General features: G+C 40.1%; 1 long non-coding RNA gene across 1 annotated transcript in view; it reads left to right on the forward strand.

Moving 5' to 3' along the window:
• Positions 1-14,849, forward strand: part of LOC127599685 (uncharacterized) — a 46,881-nt gene that overhangs the window by 15,441 nt on the left and 16,591 nt on the right. Inside the window, exons 5-6 of the long non-coding RNA XR_007962161.1 lie at positions 6,471-6,559; positions 14,437-14,600. This is a non-coding gene — a long non-coding RNA (uncharacterized LOC127599685). The remainder of the gene's footprint in view (positions 1-6,470; positions 6,560-14,436; positions 14,601-14,849) is intronic.

Genomic DNA, 14,849 nt, shown 5'->3' on the forward strand with positions numbered 1-14,849 from the left:
TGCACGGTGGCAGTGAACTCAACTCAGTTCACTTGACAACAGGCGGCAGTTTGGCAGATAGTAAACACGTTTCCAAGAAAGAGGCTTCAAGCTGTTTTTGCCCAGTTGAACTTTCCTTTCCAACTACTTATAAAACAGAAAATTACAGGTTGCCATTATTGCAGATTACTAAGTCACTTATAAAAATTGTATTCATGTTTTGAGTTTTGAAGTCAGAGGCCAGTAAAAACTGTTAGTTCATATCTTATTACATTTCTTTTAAAAGGGGTAGTTGTTTAAAAAAAGCTGGCTCTCAATGTTTCTAAAAGGAACGGCAATATGCAATTTTGGTATTTCATCAATATTATTGTTGCACATAATTTGCTTTCGCGGGCCATGTAAAATGAAGTGGCGGGCCGGATCTGGCCCCTGCGCCGTGAGTTTGAGACCTGTGCTCGAAGTGATGAGAGTCGAAAAACGGTAATGTCAGAACTCGGTTGACATGCAAATGAAAGCCAGAGGAATCATCAGGTGAAGTTTTTCATGCGGGTAGTTCCCTATTTAGTTTTTGAATTGTAAATCGGGAATAAGTGATGTATGGGTTAGCACAGGGTTAGCCTGTGGCTTGTTGACAGAGACGGAACAATGAGCATGTTTCTCATCTTGCTACGCCTCCAGCCGGCCTGAAGCCTACATTAAACAAACCGATAGCGAGTACTTTAATTACCTTTGCGTTCACACGCTCTCGCATTCTGCCATTTCCCACTTTGCTTGTGCAAATGGGTTGGGGGGTTAAAAAAAAAATATCGAAGGTAGAGAAGCATAATTACTTATTTTACTGGAGTGCAGCAGAATGCTTGTTGGCGAATGACACTAATTCCAAATGGTTAACAAGATTTTTCTTTTTAATAGTGCCGAATCCACATGATGGCGAATGGCTTTCTTATTTGGAGCCTTAATAGCTTTTCATATGTTGCATTTGCAATAAGCAGTAAGATGGGGAATTAATATTGCACACTGTGTTATGATGCAAATAGCGGCCAGATAGCTGTACCTTAATGCTGGCGCATACCATATATTTGCTGTCACATCATTACTGATGGGAAAGAGTGCTGCAACAGTATGTGTCGCCATTAACTTTTGATTGGCTTTCCATAAATTGGATTTTGTTATTCCGAATGTAACTGTTGATGAAGAATCTTACTGGTTCGTATGGAGGACAAAAGTGTTGCTGTTTTATGCCTCGTTTCTACAGTTTGCACAATAATAACATGCATTTGTGGCACACTGTCATTCAAATGCAAACATCCAAGTATGCAGGAGAACTGTAGATCGCATTTTTTTTCTACAACACATCCCAAACCCTGCTATACTACAGTTCACGGGTTTTGCACTGAGTCAACTTTGATTCGAATGTAGCATAATCCCAATTTTGTGAAGTGTTTTCACTTAGTTTAGAGTTTGCTGTTAAGCATCCCCTTGTCCAAATGGTGAGCAAATGGCCAAAGTTGAACAAACTCCTTGGTCACAGCAAGAGAAACATTCAAGCTGAGTCTGTGGATGGATCAACATGGCAACCTTTTCAAACTTTACCCCCCGCTTTACCTGTCACACTGGTAATTGTCTCTGGTCCTATCTGCATATCTGTAGGGAGAAAATATGATGGTTATTATAAGACACAATATAAATGAACCAAACACCGGCAGATAAGTACAAAGGAATTGGAAGGGGGTGACTGCTTCCATCAGGGTGGAATATTAACGCAGCGAATCTTTTTCAGGTACTGATGAAGCTTGTTCTCCTTGTATCCCTGCTCATTGTGTGCAAGAGTTACTTTAATGAGCGAGTCGGAGTTTCAAGTTGATTTTAATTGGGTCACCCTCTCATCTCTACTCTTGTGCCTGTGCCGTGTCTGTTGAACTCTTGATTAATTAGAGCTACAAAAATGGTGACATTGCCAAAGATATTTTAATATGTGCTCTTCCTCTATTTCCATTGATGTTCTCCTTTTAGAAGCATTGATAACAAGCAATGAGAGGACATGGGACATGTTATTAGGGATAGGAATTGCAGAGTAGACGAGATCATGATCTGATTGCCCAAATTGGGATTGCGAAATAAATTATTGAAGAAAATCTGTAGGTAGACCTTGAGTCTTTATCAAAGCAGCAGCATGTTAGGTTTTTTTTTAATATGTACATGGATAGCATAAACATAAATGTGTAATATTTTTACACAGGACTTTTTTCGATCGGTCCGTTTTCTTTGCCATGTTTTTTTTTTTTTTGTCTTATTCGGACCACTTTATTTTTGTCTTATTCAAGGTGACTCATCTCGCCAGTATGGCGGCGCCCGAGTGCCCTGTATTGACTCGCCGCCAATGCCGCCACTGGCCATCAGACCATTTTGTTCAAAAAGTGACAGCAATGTACACATATATCATATGTGAATCCATGTTGTGACCCAGTGACAATAATGAGCCTTGAATCATTTTCCCCACTGAATCCATGTCAATTCCCCCTAATATGCATTAGATGAATGTATTATTACAGACAAATCCTCAATGGATTCCGTAACCCGCCCCCCCCAACCCCCCAAATCCCTATCACGGTGCGAGGCGGACCGATTTTTAGTTGATGGATGTGTTATTCTGACGGTTCACCTCCTTTATCTTCCCTCCCAGATTACCACCTCCTCATGCGCACGCTCACAAGCACACAACCACTGCTCGTCGCCCCCTGGAGGGCTCCTGTGTTTTCAAAGTAAAGACCACTTCGAGAATAGCCCCAGGCACCTGAATACCAAAGTGCACTGTGTTACATATTAGAAGGCTCTCTACAAGTCAGGAACGTAAACACTCTCAATAGCTCATCTCTCCTCCCAAGAATACCCCAAATACCTCAAAAACATTGGGGAGAGAGGCGATATGGAACAGATACTCTGTGGGGACTTGACCACATTAAGAAGCACTCTTTGAGATGTGCCGATCATAAGACTGTGGTATGAGAGTAAAGCCCGTTTTAATATTTTATTAGGAAAATGTCAGAAAATGTCTTTCCAAGGTGCTCCATTAAGATGAAAGTAACAACATATTGGAATGTAGTTATGAATTAAATTGCTATTCAATTTTTTAAAAATATAGCATAATATGAGCTGATAAATTTGTAGTACCACCTTATAATAAAGCTATCCTTTTTTAGGCGTTGTGGGTTGTTGTTTTTTTAATTTTACTAGTCATAATATTATACAGAGAGTAGTAAAGTTAGTTAAAAATGTTAAATGACAGTTCCTTGTACATTTAATTAAGGTTTCATGATGGTAACAGCTTGACCCGCAAACAGATTTCATTATTTTTTCTTTTATGAACAACGTAGAGGTCAACCAGACATTATACTGATAATTGCCTTTTAATTCATGTGTAAATATGTTCTTTGGGCTTAATATGCCTAATTAGATAGTAGCGAGAGTGACCTCCTGTTTGGCAAATACTTTAGTTAACCAACATGTAGTGCTACTAATATGCCATTTAAATAAGTAATTAAAAGAAGACTTCATTTCACTTGTTACAAATCGTTAGGCATACAGAAACAATGTTTTTCTGGAAGCACACTTTTTAGTATGCCATTTTGACTGTAGTTAAAAATGACTCAGGCAATCATGCTATTATGTTTTAAAAAATCATGCTAACCTATCTTACAATGACTTTTATCTTAGACTAGCCAAATAGTAAACCGACAATGATTGTTAAACTGTTTATTATGGTTTACCTTGATCTCATATTGTCATGAAAAATGTAATCATAAGCCAGATCTTTTTTCTTTTTCTTTGCATCCAACAAATTTCATAGCATAAATGTAACATTAACCAAGATGTGCTAACACCAAGACGATATCAAGAATTTGAAAGGAATATTCCATCATATTCTTGCTTTAAATGTATATGGGTTGACTGAAAGACAACAGAAAAGAGCAGTTTCGAGTGAGATGTACCAGGAGATGAAATGTGTTGGGAGCAAACATTCAGTGCTCATTTTATAGGCAGACATGTTTTTAATGATCACAAGCTTTCATTCAATCTCCCAGTCAGTAAATGAGGTTTGATCACATACGCAAGCAGGTAGCTCACTCACGATCTGTCACCAACAGCATGTTAATATTGAAAGAAGAACAATGCTATTAACAAATAGAGAATGACAATTTTTCACACAGGCAGGAGGGGGAAGCTGTAATCTAAATTTTTAATGACCGCTCCTATGTGACGACTTTGTCATTGTGTTTGGTAGAGGAAGCGAGCAGAAGCTGTCAGTCTTACTTCAGGCTACCACTTTTTTTTATATATATAGCTATTGCTTCTGTAAATAGTTGCTGGAGACATTTCAGCATTTTAATAGATATTATTGCTGCTTTTTCTCAAAATGTGATGCATAAATATATTGGAGGATTGGCATTATTAAAGTAATGCGTTCAAGAAGCCAGCGAGTCATGTTGCATTGTAACCTGTGGGGGCTTATTATTGCATGTTAATATGGGAGATATACAGTATGTACAAGAGCATAAATGTCTACCCCACACTAAAACATTACATTAACACTGTGAAATATTAGCCAATCGGTTTAATGGGTGGATGATCTTGATGTAGAATGAAATAAAATACAGACGGTGAGCCTGGTCCTCTCTCAAATGTGCATTATTAAACCCTGCAAGCTGTTTGGGCTGCAGAAAAGAGGCCATATTTATGTTATATTATTCACTTTCCATCAGTGTAATAGCCGACTGTCCCTAAACTTTTGTCCAGTAACTGCATTCGGCAGTGTTTTGTGATTTGTGATCGTTTTGTGCGATGTTGTGCGCCATTTTAGCACCAAAGCAACCAGCTGGGGATATAAAACGTTTAAACAACCGTGCTGGAATGCCAGGTTTTTGTAGGGGGAAAAAAATGGACCAAGATAACTCACCTGAACTTTATTTATTGAGCACTTTCAAAACAGCCATAGCTGCATCCAAAGTGCTGTACATAAAGTAAAAACAGACGTACAGTATATCAACAGAGTTAAAACAATATATTAACCTAACACCAGTAAACACAATAAAACTGTCATAACGTGCTTTGCATAAATGTACACAGCCTGCTTTCACTGGGGATGTGGCAGTGTTCTGAATCAACAATTCACATTAAAGTTCATGCAAAATGAGAATCAGCAGACACTTGCCATGATTTTAAAGTGCTTCGTGATTAACTCCAAGTGAATTTCAGATGTTCAAGTCGGATTTTTCGACGGTGGCAGGTGAATGTCAAGTGAGTTGTAGATCACAATAGCGCATTGTTTTGAAATGTTTTTATGTCACAGAAGCATTACTTTGTATGCAGCCTTTGTAAATCCAAAATTGTAAGAGAAACTGGTCTCACATGTAGGATGCCACTTATAGCTCGAGTCCAAAGACCTTCTATCCAAATACAAGCGCACTTTTCTATGCTCCGATTCAGCCGTGACCTTTGTATCAGGAAACAAAGCAGCGGGGAAAGGAATTCAGACACATGGACACATTTTCTAAGCGTAAAAGACAACATTTGTCTCCTGTTTCTATTTGCGCTTATCAACTCACCAGCAAGCTCTTGCCCTTCACATGCGACAGACACACACATCTTACTAGGATACAAGGTTTTCAGAGGTTTTCTTTGTGATTTTCATCAAGAATTTCACCACACACATTCCACTTTGGTTGACCAGTACATTTTGTGAAAGTGTGGCCTGGTGGTGTTGTTCTTTAATAAGTCCAGAGGTGAGGCAAAGCAGGCATGTGATCAGTCATCCTGTCAGGATCTTAGCCTCTGATTATCACCCGACATATTGGTGGAGGCTTTAATCTGCCACAGCCGCCTATGTCACGGCCCAGTAGATAAATTGGGGGAAAAAGGTCACATTTCATGCCTGTAGAAAATGTGTATCAACTAGAAAATGGGATTAGTTTTTTTTTTTTGTTTTTTTTTTCCAAATGCAAGTGAACGTATTTGCATGAGTCAGATTGAAACATTTTAGGGGTGGGGTGGGGTAGGGTGGGGTGGGGATGGTAGTCACCAATTGATAGAAGTAGAAGTAGTAGAAGCTCCACATTGGTGTTGTCTATATCTGAGAGCCTTGGTCCAAATAGTCACACGTTCGCCTATGGGCCTCAGTTACAGACTTCAATGGATCTTTATTTACAACACAGACCTCGGAAACAGCTGATCAATCCATTTAGCCTTAGGCTGCTGATTTGTCCGTATTTACTACAACAGGCAAAGAAAAGCCGGGGTCTTTTTTCCTCTCCCCTTCCTATTGATCTGGCGCTTAGAAAATCTGCCCTGCTGTCTAAACTCTATTGATCCCTCCCTCTCAACGACAGCCTCTCGCAACCATGTGGAAAAGAGACTGGATGAATTGAAATTTCATTTCCAACAACTTGTTCTTGTTATTTTAACTCCCCCTTACTCCTCTTGCCGCTCGACAATAGATCCAGAGCTGCTCGAGGACAAGAGGGAGACGCAGATCCCAATTGACCACCGTTGAGCTACTTTTGGATCATCAAAGTGTAACACAAAGGTGAGACTGTAAGCGCACGTGGTGCTCATTCGCATATCAACAATCAAATATCTGAGATGTGCTATTATAACATCTTCCTCATGTGTCTTATAAACAAGATTTACCTAAAAATCAGGTTCTGTTTTAATTAACGTTACAAATCAGCCCTCATTCTAATTCAAGCCTCTCATGTCAATGCATATTGTAATACATTTTCATTTCGTAACTCTCTCTTATTAGGATAAAGATGATTATTCTATTTATGATGGAATTATGGTTGGGTTCCCTGAAGGCACATATTTGGCTCCGTTGTGGGCCAAACGACATTGAGAGCTGACATTGATAAAGACAAACACACAAACACCCGAGTGTGTCTGCTGTTGCGCCTGTAAAACGCTCCATCTGAATTGCATATCCGCCTCGCCACCGAGCTTGTCATAAGCTATATTAAGAAAAATGGTCACACAGTTTGACACAAATTGGAAAATGACATTTGGAAAATGGCCGCGGCTGTGGAAATTAGAGATATTAAAATTATACATCAGTGTCTGCGGCGCAGGGTGGAATCGGTTGCGCAGGAGTTCAGAGTTCTCTTTTCCAATCTAGCTTTTTCTCCATGTTCATCCTCATCTTTATTTTTCTTTAACTCAATCTCGTACTCTTTGGACCCCATTGCAAACCTTAACAGTTGTTCTACGCTGGCTTTGAAGGCTTTGATTTATGTTTTAGTATGTACAATATATTTCTGATGTTTTCTTTGCTAAAATAAACCAACACGGCAGGCCAGTGTTCAGCTGAATGGTCTTGTTCTCATCCACTTCTCTCTTACGCGCTTATGAAACGTGCCGGGGGTCTGCTCAAAACGGAGGCTCGATACACCCAATTCTACCTGTGCAAAATTTAAGAAAATACCAAGAGAGAGAAAAATCATCCCATGCGTACTTTGAGCCTGCAAAGCGCTACACTTGTGTTCGACATGAAAATAGGTCCCTTTGTCTTTCTTTGGAAGCAAGATAAGGTCAGAGACCAGGAAAAGTGGATTTAAATGCAGTCACACCTAAGTTTGCCCATCGGGACAATAGCAATGTGCTTGTCACTCTCTGTTTGTCTGTCTGTCTGCAGCCGATGTGTACCACGCCAGTTTATTGCTTGGTCTTTCTGGCAATAACCTGCTAATGGATCATTTCAGAGGTGCGATATGCATGACGCAAAAGTAAGGTGTGCTTACACCTTCGCAAAAGGATTCAATCCCCTAGACACCTGCTGTCTTATTTAGAGGAAAAATGACTACTGCATGATCTATAAGGTGGATAGATGCAAGAAAGGCAATGTGTTGGCGTGTGATGGCATACAGTGCTCAATATAAATGACGACACACCCTTCAAAGAGAGAGCTTTATCCCCATGTCTCCATACATTGTTCATAATTTTAATGAGGCTTATTTGAATCTTTTTCATCTAAAATGGAGCTTTGCTTGAGTTTCAGTGGTGTCTATTTTTGCAACGTTAAACGATTTTGATTGGAATATTAAAATGGCCCATGTTTGTGAGCGTATTTTGTTGAATGGGAGCCACTCAGGTAAGACTGTGGGTGGAAATATGGATTCTCAAAGGAAACTTGAGGTTTTCCAACAAATCTGTCAGACCATACTCATTCATCTGAGGTACTTTTATACCCTCGGTGTAATCACTTTTGCCTTGGTCTCATTGTTTTTTGGTTTCCTTTTTTCACCTGTTCGTCATACAGGACGGGCATTTTGAATGTTGGGGGTCGGTCATGTTTTGACCTCTCAACCTTTGCTTTGAAAGGAAAATTAAGTTCCCACATTAAGTGGAGCATTCACGTACTGTATGCATGTTGCCTTTAAGATGGAGGTAAGAAGCTCTTTTCAAAGACAGTGCAGGAGGAAAACATCCATTCTCGATGGGCTCGAAGAATGAACGTGATATTCACAAATGCTGCTCAAATGTTTAGAGAGTGGTCCACAGTAATCCTTCATAGTCGTGAGAGGCGGGAGGTCATCCATTTTAAGAGCAATCACTTTCTCAGGCCAGCTTCACACACAGTCATTCCAGCTTGAAATTTAATTTCCTTTGCAAGAGCAAATTGTGTTCTGTATTGCCAGTTCAAGCCTGCAGTCACCTCCAGTATAATTTCTTAACACAGTGGCCCCCGAAATGTCAGGGAAAGGCCGAAATATCTAATGACCGTTAGTCTTGCGGCTGCTGTAGCCTGCAGAATTGGAAATGTGGCCATTAGACTGCTGACAAAAAAACCTTTGACCCCGTCACGCTCAACATCTTTGATTGATATCATTGGAAACCAAGCATGTTTTCGTTATGAGCCAAAGTGTTGTTCATTGGGCAAAACTGGGACCTTGAGATTTTCTCCCTATTTTATTGTACCCTTTGCGTGACTACACTTTTTCTGTTTTTTTGGTCAACTTTAATGCGATGAAAGTGAAGTCGACATCGACCAGTTGCCAGTGATTTCATTGGCATGGTGAATTACAGTGCTACTTTTCTTGCAATCAGAGGTGGGCAGTTGACTGTTAAATTTTGCTGGTCCACCATTCGCCGTTTGAGGTCTCGGCTCCAGTCTGTCATCGTGAGTGCGCCATTGTTTCAAGCAGAACTAAACTGTAATTATCGGTCTTGTTATTTTCACTGTGCTTCCACCAGTTAACCTACTGGTCAGTAGTCAATCCATTGAAAAAAAATAAATAAAAATAAAAAACGTAATTGTCTAGCAGATGAAAAATCCAAATTGATTGAAATAGTAAATAGAGTGCACTGTATATGGTTGTATGTACATCATACAAAGAGCTTGACACACACATACAGTACAGTCACGTACATTTCACATAGCCTATCCCTATTTGCCAATCTCTTGAACTGTTAAGCCCAGTGTGAGCACGCTGATGACTACTTGCCGCTTTTTTTTTTACTCCTAAACACCAAAAAGGTTTGGGTTTTTTTTTCTTTTTTGCTTTAAAGTTTTGCTGACCTTAACCAGAATCCCGTCTCACATTGTTGCCAAAGGTACAACTCTGGTGGAAGTGCTCCCTAAATCCTTATGCAAACCTAAATCAACTTGCCATTACTACCAGTCATTGCTTTTTCTTCGACATTGTCTTTTTTCGTCTTCTTGTCTTTCCCACTCAGTGAAGCTGTGTATGTGCGTGTGAATGGTCGCATGTCTCTATACGTGCCCTCCGACTGACTGGCGACCAGTTCAGGGTATAGTCTGCCTTTTGTCCAAAGTCAACTGGGATCAGTTCTAGAAATTCCTCTTCAGAATAAGCGGTGTTGAAAATGGATAGATGGATGATCTTGTTGTATAATTCCAGAAAGTAAAATTGGTTAAATCAATACAAAGAGCCGACTGACGTCAAACATAAGTAGCTCTTTGTTTCCACCAGATCAGAAAACGTCACCACACTTAGCTATGAGGTGCACCAATTAGTTTCATCTAATCAAATGAAGCCATAGATCCTAATTAGCACATCTTAATTTTATCGGCACAGCCTCCTCTTGGGCTACAAAACCCTGACAAAAGATCATTTTGATCTGCGCAGGCTAGCCAATTCCAGTGCTGGTTCAAATTTGTGCAAGGGAAGTATGGCATTTGAGTTGAGGTGTTTTTACAGCGCACACTGTAAACCAACGGCCTTCAAAGCATAGCACTTATTTCTGAGTGCCTCTGGGGTGGGGGGTGGGGGGTGGCCAAGATTACTCTCAAAACAAAGTGCGGACAGGTTGATTAATTGAAGGGTCCACATAGGTGCACACCACAGTATATTATCACACCAGCGAACACTCGCTCATTTCATCTGCGATGGATTTTTATGGGCCGATCTTGCCACTGTGTGAGTTGGTCACTTCATAAAAGTAATGCCACCTTCTCTTTGGGTGTCAGTCAAAAACTTATCAGCGCTTTGACAGTTATGTTGTTTTAATGAAGTCTCGGAGGCTCTCTCACAACACGCGACACAGATGCTTGCAGCCCACAGGAGAAGCAGCATTTCCAACAAGCGATTCTTTTCAGTTGACCACTTTATGCAATCACTCCATAAACTTGCAATTCCAGTGTTACCCACCAACCGTTTGAGCAAAATGTTACATGATATAGTATATACACAGCAAGCTATCAATATCCATAAAAAAGACGCACAAACGGCATTTAATCATCTCTTGATTTTAATCTAGGGTTTATATTACTAAAGCCAGTGGCAATTTAATTTAGCAAAGTGAGAGAAACTGCGACACTTACCGAGGGCCAAGCTAGCATGCTAACCTTAGCTTTGTTCCATATTAGATTTATGCATTTAGAAAATGCATATTTTCTTCATAAAATGCTATGTGTGTATAGATATGGTAAATATTTTTATAATTAGGAAATGCAATCCATCCAACCATTATCTGAACCGCTTTATCCTCTCGAGAGTCACCGTCGTGCTAAAACCTATCCCAGCTGTCTTTGGGCAGAAGGCGAGGGACACCTTCAACTGGCGTTTTGAACGAAATTGTAAATGGTCATGAAAATAATTTAAGCGCTCAAAATTCTAACCGTCAACTATAATTAGCCAATTAGCCATTCCGATTTCTGATTCCCAAATATATACATATGTGGGAAGTATTATTATTGACAGTGATATATCATTATAGTGATAACATATTGTATAACATCTGGTCTATGAATGTAGATTTGCATCCATAGTATTATTAGCCCTCCTCCTCTCTGCCCCCTTCTCTCCACTGCTGTACATACCGGTACTTGTTTGAGAAATTTGTGTCGGTCACACTGCTCCAACGCATAGTACAATTTACAATATCCATGTTGCTTGGCCTTTGAACATCCTGAAGTCAGTGTGAAGTGTTAAGCTTTATTATTCTCGAAAGCATCAGATGGAAAGATCTTTTGTTCCAGGGCAGTGCTCCAGATGGAATGTGCCGGGCTTTGCTGAAACACCTACTATGGGAGTTGGGTGTTTTCATCAGCAATGGTCGTAGTAGCCCATAGCTTGGTTTGTCAAGAACGGATTCCGTTTCAAGAAATATGCCCTGGACAGCATGAATTGTATGACACGGAGTAGTGCGAGGCCAGGCCTGTAAAGCTTCGAAATTGGTGCTAAACTGCGGGCAGAGACAGAAAAACATATTGCCTGGTGGCAATTTTACAACGCTGACCCAACATTAATAGGCGAGCCATGGGTTGGGGTCGCTGTTATTTTCTATGAATGGTGTACAAGTGATTATTTGAACATTGAAACTGTCAGTATTTTCCTATAATCCATCCATCTATCCGTTTTCCGATCTGCTGTATCCTCACAAGGGTCGCAAAGGGTCCTGGAGCCTATCGCAGCTGTCTTAGGTCAGTAGGCGGGGGACACCCTGAACCCTTTGCCAGCCAATCGCAGGGCACACAGAGACAAGATAAGTTTTCAATCAGGCTGCCATGCATGTTTTTGGAATGTGGGAGGAAACCGGAGTACCCGGAGAAAACCCACGCAGGCACGGGGAGAACATGCAAATTCCATACAGGAAGGCCGGAGCTGTGATTGAACCAGGTACCTCTACACTGTGAGGTTGGCGCGCTACCCACTCGTCCACCGGGCCGCCTTTTCCTATAATCACATGTAATAATAATAACAGTGATTTAAGTCATGGCAGGACTTGTTGTTTTAAAAGATTGTGTCAAACTGCTAGCCCTTCACACTAATCAGTAGACAACAAGTATGATGAGCCACCTTGGTTCTAGGATGGGGTGAACAATGGCATGAGGCAGAACAGAACCAGATCCCCCGGTCAATGGAGTGGCCTCAATGGTTGACGGCTCGAAATTAGATTGAGACCTTGATTCCGGGCAAGATCTTCAAAATATTCCACAGTAATTATGAGCAGGGCCCGGGGTGATTGCTGTTGGGGTGGCGAGGGAGGGGAGCTCGTGGCAGCGTGCCATGCGGTCACCCCCATCATCTCATCACATGAAAAGATTCTAATTAACTTCAACACCAGATCAAAATGCAATCAGCAGAATCACAGAGGAAATTAGTTTGTGGGTTTTTGTGGGGGTTTGTGTGTGGCATTCATAAGCAAGGCATTAAAATGTATACTTGCCTCTTGTTTTTAATTAACATTTTGTGCTTCGAAGGCGTATTAATAGTATCCCGTAATGAGCTTTGTTGAAAAGAAGCCAACAGAGGACAAAGAGCAACTTCCTCTTCTGTTTGTTGATGCACTCTTCTTTCTTCTAAGATCATTCCAATCGTAATCCGTATTTAACTCCTTATTCAGTAGGCACGTCACCCCCGCCCCCCACCCTCCCAATTGGGGGACGAGCACATTATACGGGCAATCTTTTCTTCATTATCAAAAGTGGTAATGAGATCGTTCTTGATGAGGTCGTATCATCTTCATATTAGTGAGAAATTGTTTCAAATCCTCATGTTGTCCTTAGCCATGTTGCACAAGATAAGACAAAACATATTCATTACATTTATAATCCAACTTCAGTCCTGGTGGATATTCAACACATATAATTAACATAGCACCAGCATGTGCAATTTAATAGGTTGGTTCCCACAACTCTTGGGAGACTGCAAACAGTACAGAAATGGTGCAACCTTTTCACTTCAGGCTTTTGTCAAACATATCCAGCACGTCTTTCTCCATTATTTTATGTATTAGTTCAAATTGATAATATGCAATTTGAACTGTTTAATTTGACATTAGAGTAGTGGTTCAACATGTTTTTTTTTTTTAATTGTAGGTAGCCCATGCACACGGCTGCAATCATGCTGTCAAATCATTATCTTGAAATGCTGATTATTTCGGCAAAGAAGAAGTCCTCACTAACGCAGATTTAGTCAGATTTGTGAATGGCATGTGAGATCCTTTTGCATACGTAGAAAAGGTTTTAGTTCTTTGAGTTGAGCATTTTCTTTTCTTTAAATTAATTTTTCAGTGCATCAATTGTGACCACCCCGCATCCCCTTCTTCATGGGCCATGCTATTATTTGTTGCAATAGTTTTGTTCACCCAGTTTCATAAAACTGAACCTTGGGCCGAATGCAGGTAAAATACTCCTGCTGCCTCTGTGTCCACATGTCTCAAAAAGTGTATTTTACTTAGAGCATTTTAGAAATCATTTTAGTAGCTGCCGTTATTTATGTATTTATTTATTTATTTATTTTTCCTCTGGTTTATTTATTTCCCCTTCCATTTGACTGGTCACACATTTGTTTTCCACAAAGTCCTTGTATGTCATAAATTCCACCATCCTGAAACATCCTTGCTGAGAATTTTGGACTTTCCTGAGAGAGCTTTAATGTGCTTTTGAGCTGAAAGGTGAATAATGCGTCTCATAGTGCTGCTGTTCTTACCATTAAAATGCAACTCGTGTTATCTACAGAATACTTATGAGTACCAGAGAAATTGTTTGTGATGTAATTTATTTATGTTGCTCTTTTCAATTATTCATAGGTTTATTTATTCATGGAAGAAGTCACTGAAATCTGAAATTGGAGAATACATTTTTGCTGAAGGCCACTTGGCCCCGCTCTATCTTGCCAGACACAAAAACAAATAGAGCGAGGTGGTTCTTAGGCTTTTTAGTAATTGCTTTATGTAGTATTTACTTAAACGCACCAGATAATGGCTTGCTGAAGAAGGAAAGAGTTTACAAGCGACAAGAGAGCTGAAGAGTGTGGACTGTCTATGGTTCTATTTATGCTTTCAAATCATCCTTGTTCTTGTCCAAATGTTGTGGAAAACCTGGTCATGGTTGAACAACAGTCAGCCATGACAAATTTGAGGAAAGAAGTCAATTGTCCGGGAAAATCTATCGACCTTAGAAATGACTTCACCCTTATATATCCAATACCGTATCCCTTTCAGGGTCACGGGTGAGCCGGAACATATGCCAGCTGACTTCAGGCGAAAGGCAGACGACACCAAGGACTGCACAACCACTCATTTACATATTGACACTGTCATTGGGGAAGGAAGTGAAGTCATGCTGCCAGCACCAAACTAAGATGAGTGGACCACTTATACCATTAGTGAGTATGAAATAATTTCAACATTCTCTTATTTTTGTTCTGGTAAAGAAAGCAAACAGTGAGGCTGTAACTTTACCATCACCTCGTTTGAGACATGCTTTGCTTTGATTTTTTCTTTCTTTCTATTTTTCATTTTTTTTATTTTTTATTTTTTGCAAACTAAGATAATAATAAAAGCCAGGTAATGATAGAGTATAAACACTGTTTATTGTTGTATTGACATATTCACCATCTCATCTTTTTTTTTCA

This window comes from Hippocampus zosterae, chromosome 4 (assembly GCF_025434085.1).
Source record: "Hippocampus zosterae strain Florida chromosome 4, ASM2543408v3, whole genome shotgun sequence".
Classification (NCBI taxonomy): domain Eukaryota; kingdom Metazoa; phylum Chordata; class Actinopteri; order Syngnathiformes; family Syngnathidae; genus Hippocampus; species Hippocampus zosterae.